Source organism: Lactuca sativa, chromosome 3 (genome assembly GCF_002870075.4).
Source record: "Lactuca sativa cultivar Salinas chromosome 3, Lsat_Salinas_v11, whole genome shotgun sequence".
NCBI lineage: Eukaryota > Viridiplantae > Streptophyta > Magnoliopsida > Asterales > Asteraceae > Lactuca > Lactuca sativa.
In genome coordinates, this window is record NC_056625.2 from 132,064,291 (window position 1) to 132,073,846 (window position 9,556).

The window sequence follows — 9,556 nt, forward strand, 5'->3', positions numbered from 1 at the left end:
TATGTTTTTTTCTTTTGATTTAGGTTTTTGTGACCATGTAATAGTCTCGGTATCTATATATTCATCTAAGGATATATAAGGATATATCTTTCATTACAATAGTTATACGGAATGTAGGTTTTTGTATCGCAAAACTATGTCGTCGAGCGCGAGGTTTTAATCTCTAGTCATTGAAAATGGTTGCCACTCATTTGTATTTATCTTTTTCTTTTTAGATTTAAATAAATTAAAAAAATAATTATTAAACAAAAATAAAAAAAAATATTAATTAAAAACACACAAATTTAATTCTTAAATCACTTAAAAACATTAAAAAATATTAAAACCTAAATTACAAAATACATAGAATATACTACTCGTCGTTGTTGTCCTTACGTCGCTAACCTCATTTTCAGCAGTCGCGTCCTCATTCTCCTCGATTATCATCATTGTGTTGTTGTGATTGCATTTGCCATATATGCTCAGTCACAAATCATGACGTAGATTGTGATGTGTTTCACTGCTTTGTATTTCCAATAGTTTTATGAAGTATACCGGACTGCCGACTTATATTACTACAGGTGGATTAAGTATGTCGTCCAGACTATACATACTAATTACCCTACCCTCTTCAACTATTATAAAATTATGTAAAATAACATAAGTTGTCAACATCTTCGTCAATTTTGCCTTATCTTATGCTCGTGTCGGATGTTTGATTATGTGTCACCTTTGTTTGAGAACCCCAAACGTCCGTTCCACATCCATCATTACCAATTTTTTTGCTAACTTTAATCGGAAATGAGTATGACTTGACAAACGTGGCGTACTCTAGATATATCCCATCACCGAAGTAATACTCATAATTATATTCATATCGTTAAATAGTGGAGACGCTCCAAGCACATTCGTGTCATTGTTCGACCCCGCCATATCAAAGAATGCATGTCAAAACCATAGGTCATGTGAAACAATTGCCTCTAGTATAACAATCTGCATGCCATTACCACCTCGCATGAAGTAACCTGACCATGCATTGGGACAATTTTTCCATTCCTAATGTGTACAATCAAGGTTACCAAACATTCCTGGAAAACCGTGTTTAGTTTTAGGGATGAACAAAGGAACTGATCTGGATGGAACCAGCCCAAATCGGACCCGATCCAGGAACCAAATTTGGCCGAAATTAAGAACCGAACTAGACCATCAATTCTACTGGTTCCGGTTTTTGCCGGGTCTTTGATGTTGGAACCGGTCCTCGAAAAATAGTGACGTATTTTGAGAAATATTTCGGTTACGGTTTCATTTTTTGTCGGTTCTTTTCGGGTCTTGAAACCTTGTTAGGTGTTGGATGTATTATTATTTTAGGAACATGCACTAATTTATGAATGTAACTCCTATTAGATTCCTAGGAACATGCACTAATTTGTGAATGTAATCTATATAAACAAGCGATTGCCAGATAATATATGAAAAACTACAAGTTTGATATTATAAAAAATAAGTCAATTTCTTTCTTTCAAACAACCATTGCACCATTTTGTTGATATTAACCAAAGTATGCAAAAACTACCAACTCTTAACCAGAATATAATTGCCATAATTTCCTGATCACTAACTACCCATCATTAACTATCCAACATTCAAAATATACTTTCAAGTTTCCCAAAAAAAGTCTAATATGTGTTTTCCAACATCTATTTGACATTTTGACTAATTCTCCGATCTATTCCCCGTTAGCTTCACGTTGTGTATAGCATTCACAATGTCTATATATAATACAAAAGAAAAACGTTATTACTTAATAAAATGTAACAATGACTAATAAGACGTTAAAAATAAATGTAACAAGTTTAGTGTATTACCAATAGTGAGGTCATCGTCACCTAACACATCATGCACTTCGTCATAGTCGTATATAGGAAAGCTACTCTTTCTTAACCAATTTTGAGTGCATATCAATGCATGAACAATTACAACGGACAAATTAGTACGGTAGTCGGTAATTACTCGACGACCGTTACTGAATGTGGATTCGGATGCTACAGTGAAAATTTGCATCCCCAAAATATCTATTAAGAAACAAATTAGTGTATAATAAATGACATGAATTTATAAAATAAATATGAAAAGTTGAAGTAAAAGAAATTCAATATCTCATGCCATTCGAGCAACGATCGGGAACCACACCATGTGAGGATATCATATACCTTGTCAAATCCGATTGGGTCCTCGTTTAAGTATTGTTGCAATTGACTTTCAGACGAAGTCGAGGGGACACTTTCTGAGGTCATATAGCTTCCAAAGAATTTGTTTTCGTCATCAAAATTAACTTCTTCGGGAGTTTCATGTCGACACGACGAGGTCATGTTTGGTCTTTCCAAGTATGTCTTGAAAAACTTGTCCAATTTGCATTCGATATCAATAACCTTTGCACGTGCTTTCGATTCTATTTCATCAACAGACATCTTATTATCTTTGTTCTTGGCTTTAAGCATTAGGGTAAAAACAATTTTCATAAACTTTAACTTGCATTGAGGATCTCATAATGTCACAATGAAGACATAATCACTTATATTGTCATAGTCACCCCAATATTTGTCATATTTTTCATTCATATCTGGTACCATGAACAAAAAATCCGGGTTGGTTTCATGTTTCCTAAGATGTTGCTCTATGTCTAGGATCTCCCGGATAGACTTTGATGAACACAAAACTTTTTCAGTTTTCTTCTTAAACTTCTAAAGGAACTCCATCATTTGTTTAACCATCTCAAAGTCTGAATGTGTCAGCATCATTTCCACACTTTTCTAAAACATTGGATCTATAAAAAAAGAACAAATAAAATACAATCAAAGTTTCATGTATGTTGCTGCGAAAAAAAAACAGATTTGATATGCTATATTCCAAGACATGTAACTCATTCAATTTTTAACCAAATCTAGCGTTTTTATAGTAAAAAATTATCTACAAAACTTAAACAACATTTAGGAAAAAGAATAAGGTCAATACAACTTAAAATGAGTAAGTTATTCACATTTGAACAAAAAAAAGTCATATTACATTTAATTGCTGAAACATAAAAAAAAAATTCTGATTTGATATGCTTCCTTGTGGGGCTAGTAACTCATTCGATTTTTAACCAAATCAAGCGTTTTTATAGTCTAAACATATCTACAAAACCTAAACATGTAGGAAAAAAATCAGGTCAATAACTTAAAATGAGTAAGTTATGCACATTTGAACAAAAAAGTCATATTACGTTTAATTGTTGAAACATAAAAAAAAAATCTGATTTGATATGCTTCCTCGCAGAGCTTGTAACTCATTCAGTTTTTAACCAAATCAAGCGTTTTTATAGTCTAAACTTATCTACAAAACCTAAATAACATGTAGGAAAAAGATTCAGGTCAATACAACTTAAATTGAGTGAGTTATGCAACTTTCAAAATTTGGACAGAATGCTAAATTTGTAAATATTGCTAATTTATAGGGTTGAAACAGATTTGGTTTTATTTAGCTATATTCGAGAAACGCGACTTTCATATCGTAGGCTGATCTTCGCAATATAAAGATAGAGTTCCACCGTGTTGGAGTTTCACCACACAAAATCCTTTACAGCCGCATCCTTCAAGGCTTGTTTAAAGGTCTTGATCGGTTGCAGGAAGGCTCTAATGTATTTCACCGCATCCTGTATGCTTTTTACATGGTAAATTTCATGTTTTAACCCCATTTTCACAACTAGGTTTATGATATGAGCCATACACCTAATGTGAAAATGTTTGCCATTCTCACAAATACCCAAAAATTCTTTCATAATGATGTTGATTGTCGCGTCATTCGTCTTGGCATTATCAATGGTCATCGTCATGACATTCTTCATGCCCCACTCATTTATGCAAATTAGCAACTCACAGGCCATGTCTTCAGCTTTATGAGTATCAACCTCTCTAAAGCTGACTACCCTTTTGTGCATGACAAAATCTTTGGTAATGAAGTGGGCCGTGACAACCATATAATTTATCTTTTGACATGAGGATGTCCATGTGTCGGTCATCAAATGGATGGCTGTTTTGGGGTTGCTCAAATATTTGTACAACTTCAGCCTCTTCATTAAATAGAAGGATACAACATCACGAGAAATTTTATGCAATGAAGGCAATTTCACCCTACCATTGAGGGCATTTACAAATTCTATGAAGGCCTCGTTTTCAATGAATTTAAAGATAGTTCCCCGATGGTGAAAAGGCCTAGTAAGGCAAGTTGGATCCTCATTTCATCATGTTTCCATGTGTATACATGGCCCTCACCATTAGGATCTTTCGTAAATGACAACTTTTGTTGTTTGTCATCATCTTCATTCGGTTTGTTGTCCGGATTTAACGTGCAGCCATTAAAATGCTTGTTTATTGAACTTGTCCCATTCCAATTTGCATCTGTGGCTAGTAATTTTAAACAATAATTACATTCGGCCCACTTTCTTTCAATTCCATCTTCCTCTTTTATCCATTCTATCTCGAAGTAATCCTAAACAAGAGCGGTACAATTATCTCTACCCTCACCTCGTCTGGTTGGGTTAATCTGATCCTTTAACTCCTTTTGAAGCATTTTTTTGTTCTTGGGTTTTGGTTTTGTTGGGTATTTTTGTTGTGTTTGCTTTTTTGGTAGTGATGGTTTTTTTGTTTGTCTTTGTTTTTGTGGGGTTGCAAATTTTCGTTTTTTTGATGGTTTTTGTTCTTGTGGCTCCTCTTCTTGGTCTGATTCGTCACTTGGTATAACATGTCATGCCGTTGTTTCTACTATATAATCTTTTCCATAACCCTATATTTTCAAAATAAAACATATAATTAGTACATTGTTAAATTGTTACTGAAACAAGAAAAGTAAGAGTTGATATGCTTTCTTGCAGATTTTGCAAGTCATTTAATTTTTAACCAAATCAAGAGTTTTTATAATCTAAAATTAGCTACAAAACCTAAACAACATGTAGGAAAAAGAATCAGGTCGTTTTTATAATCAAGAGTTTTTATAATATAAAATTAGCTATATAATCTTTTCCATAATGCCCTGTTTCAGATCGTTTCCATTTCAGGATATTTATCAAGGATTGGGTATTAGGAGGCTTAGGATCCATGAAAAATTGAGTTTTGGGCCCATTTGGAGGTGGATGATGTAAATTGGATGATCCAAGTATTCGGTTTGTGTTTTGGAGTCAAGGGTATTTCGGTAATTTGTCAGCTCGGGCTTCTATGGAAAATGGATGTTTGTTCGGGATATGGTAAGACATGTATGGGTTGACTAAAGTGTAGAGTTTCTCGTTACCTTTGCATGGATATAAGGATCGTCGGAATCGGGTTTATAATGAAGAAGTTATGGCCTTTGGAGTGATTAAGGGTTTAAGAAGAAACCCTAGTACACGGGGCGCGCCTAGGAGTACATGCAACGTACTGATGCGAGGAGTGTTACGTTGGGCGTAATGTTGTGTATACTTAGCGTACTGCAAGGATCAGATTGGGGTTGCGGGACCTCGTACGTTGGACGTACGAGTGTTAAAGGAAAACCATGGATGTGAACCCTATATAATCTCATTAAGTCTTTTTGGTTGGACCCTTTACCAGCCTCCAAGTTCCCAAAACCTTAGAAATCATCTCTAAGCATCCATGGTCGTGGTTTTGAGCTCATAGTGTGCATTTTGGTGTTTTTGGGTCATTTCCAAGAAGATGGAGCTTAATGCAAGGTAGTAGATCAAGGAAGAACTTGTAGATCTGGATTAGGTGCTTCATTTCCAGCTTCTTTAAGGTAAAAAAGCTTTGACCTTGTTCATGGTAGCTTAGATCTATGTGTTATGAGTTTTGGTTCATTTTGGTCCCAAGAATGAGATCTAGTGGTTTGGTACCACTCCATGAGCTATGAGTTGCCACTCTTGGTGTTTCTAAGTCTCATGGTGCATAAAGTTGCCTCCTTTAGGGTTTGGAATCCCTCATGTATGAGATGGTGTCCATTTGGTGAAAGTTTAATGCTTTAAGTTGATGTTGGGTTCTTTAGAGGCATGCAAAGTCATCAAGTCAATGACTTTATAGGTCTAGAGGTTCTTTAAGAAGTAGATTTGTGGTTTGGACTCCCGATCTTGAGAATTAAGTGCTTAACGGAATTTGTGGCTTAATGGATGAGTATGTTAGGCGTACAAGTTTTACGCGCAACGTACAAGCTAAATTGCATGTACGCTTAGCGTACAACCGAGTACGCCCCACGTACTCAGTCAGGCAAGTGGGTTTTGGCCTTTTGGGCTTCATGTTAGGCTTCCTATTTGGGCTTGTGTGTTTGAGTTCTTAATGGGCCATCCGAATATGAGTGTCTTGGACTAGAAATTGTGGTTGGGCTTTTGGGTAAGGACAATGTAAGGAGTTTGGGCCCAATTTGGAAAATTAGGCCATAAATGGGTCTTGGTTGGTTATTTGGATTTTGGGCCTTTCAGGTTGTGAGGTTAGGCCTTGGTCTTGGACCAAGCTTAGTTAGGGGTAAAATGGTCTTTTTACCCCGAGTATGGATTTATAGTTATGGTTTGGAACTTAATGGATAATTGTGTGTTGTTTTGATTTTGACAGTTCGGGAATCTGTCAGCCAATAGCCAAGGATCGTCTATGTGTTTCGGCAGTCCGAGGTGAATCTCCTCACTATGTTTAGCAGGTCGAAGGCACCAATGTCGGCCCATGACTTGCTATATATAGTATGTTTGTTGTTTGTGTGACTCTTGCATGTGTTATGTGATTTATGTTACCGAGCAGGGCTCAATGTCGGGCGAGCCCCGAAGGCTAGTATGTATGCTATTTATCTCTGTGATTATGACATGTGTTGCATGTTTATATGTTGATATGCTTATATCGGGTAGGGCTCAATGCCAAGCGAGGCCTAATGATTGACAGATATGTTTACCGAGCAGGGCCCGATGCCGAACGGGGTCCGATGAAGGGCGGAGCCCATTATGTATTTTTAAGTATGTATGGTATATAATATCTTAGGGAACTCACTAAGCTTTGTTCTTACGATTTTTAGTTTATGTTTCAGGTGCTTCGATTTTCAAATGCAAGAGCTTGGGATGATTGCTTTCCGCATGTTTCCGCATTCTATTAATTACTCTAATTTAATAATGTTTTGCTAAATCTTGATTACCTTGGTTTTTATGAAGATGTTCTGTATTAATGATTTATTTTGTCTAAAAATAAAAAATTTTATGTTATTATTTTTGGGACGTTATAATACAACTTAAAATGAGTGAGTTTTTTTTTTTAAAGCTGGTCTGGTTCGGTTCTCGGTTTTCGGCCGGTTCCAATGACCGGTTCCCGGTTCAAAAAATCGACAATAAAATGGTATCTGTTCGGGTCCGACCGGTTCCATTAGGTTCCGATACCGGTTCCAACTAATTCTCCACTCCATATATTCATCCCTATTTAGTTTCATGTGCTACATACAACTGTTCGACATCACTTCTAATCGGATGTCGCAAATATGTGTTACCATAAAGTTATGACATACTTACAAAAAGCATAGGCATATTGTCGACACGCCCTCTCACTCATTTTCAAATACTCATCCGATACGTCTACATCAATACTATATGTCAATTATCTAAAAGCTACTATGCATTTTTGTATTGTACTAATACAAGGTTAACCTTTAGAATCACATCTCAATTAAAAAACTCATTATTATTTGCCAAATCTCTAGATATACATAAAAATAAATTTATATTTTTCAAATTTCGATAGGTGGTATAAAGTATCAGAGGCGTACCAACAATTTATATGTTATGAGGCAAAATAATCGCGTACCAATAATTCGTGTGCCATGATACAATCCCAATTGATCGAAATTCTATGCTACGTCTCAACATTTGAACTTTCACCTCTTTGATTCACCATGTTGCATGCGAGAGACATCAACCAAGAAAATTATTCATATTGTTTGAACGTGTTTTTTTTGTTGAATAAAAATATTTTTTTATTTGTTCTAAGTTTAAAAGGCAACAAAAGAAAAAAAAACCAGACAAAAAAAACAGCGCCCAATCAAATCCATCGTCTCACCCTTCTCCGTTACTATGCCACAAGGCATCTACACGCGCATGAGGGGCGGTGTTCACTTGTCAATTGCCTTGCTAGTTGCTACGTCTCCCTCACAAGTGAAAAAACCAACCATACCGGACAACCTTATAACAAAGAATTATGAGCTCCACGAATCAAATGCATTATTCATTCGTTGGTTAACAATACATGAGAGTGGAGTTAGAAACGACATATTATTATTAGGTGGTGTAAAAATTCCCACATTTAGAGGTATTAATGGGGTTTCCAAGATTCTTGATAAGTAGCAAAATATAATATTTTTCACAAATATTAATCTCTATATTGAAAATTAAGAAATATTAAATCACATAAACCCAAAAAAACAGATTTAATTCTCCATCGTTCAATCAAATTATCTCTATATTTAAATATCACTTTGAATCATTGAAATATCACTTTGAATCATTTGCCTTACTATTGGGACAACAGGGTTAATCCGATAATCTTTTTTATGAAACATAATGATTAAGAAAAATATCTTCAAAACGTAGGTTTTGCTCAAATACCTCTGTAAAAAACAATCTATCATTTGCTGAAATTCGGTAATCAGAACGAGGAATTTAATTATCATCATCGCAAAATGCTACCAAATTTCAATCGAGGATAAATGAAAGCAAAAATGGAATTCGTGAGGCTCAGACACGCACAAATTCGGTCATCAAATGATGCTGCGTGAAGAGAAAAATGGATGATTTAAATCATCCATCATCAAATCACAAGCACCTAATAATCAGAATCGAGAAATGTTTTCTTTCTTCATCGCCTCTTTGGAAATCAATCTTTGAAACGCTGAAGCAAGAATTGATGTTTGATAAAAACAGAGAAAAAACAGAAATCCAAATTCAAGAATCGAGTATATAGAAAAAGATCGATTGAAGTTACCTTTAATCACATCATAGATACTACTCATGAGAACCCTAATTTTAAATATCGTGGCGTTTAAATACGCGAAATTGAGAACCCTAATTTTAGCAGAACTGAAGAGCAAGAACACTGCAAGTCAACAACGAATATAGAAGCCCAATAACAGGCCCATATTTGGTTTAATGTACACTTTGATTTAAACAATTTTGGTAAGTTAAAAGAATGAAAAGTTTAAGTAGAAAATTTGCTTAATTTTTATAAACGTTTTGCTAAGAATTAGACAAAAAATTAAAATAAAATAAGGTTTTTAGAATTATCCAATTTCACAAATACCACGTGCAAGATTGCCGAATGGGTTGCAAAATCGTAGGATGCGACGAAGAATCGTCCATTGGGCTTCAAAAGTAGCTAAATGGGCTGGAGTACAAAATTTGTTTTTTCTCATTTTTCATCTCAATTTTCGCACAATCATAGAAAACGCTCCCCAATGATATACATTTTTTATTCTGTTACTTAAAGATCATTATATTTTCAAAGCACTCTATGGATGATGGTAATGAGTCTCCTTGATAAAGTGTAGGTTAAAATTCAAG

The 9,556-nt window shown here is 35.0% G+C and overlaps 1 non-coding gene across 1 annotated transcript; it reads right to left on the bottom strand.

The window, feature by feature from the left end:
- Nucleotides 1-8,729: 8,729 nt before the first annotated feature.
- On the bottom strand, nt 8,730-8,864 carry LOC111903149 (small nucleolar RNA snoR126). Its single transcript, XR_002854060.1, has one exon. It is a non-coding gene; the product is annotated as a small nucleolar RNA snoR126 (small nucleolar RNA).
- Between the last annotated feature and the right edge of the window lie 692 nt (nt 8,865-9,556).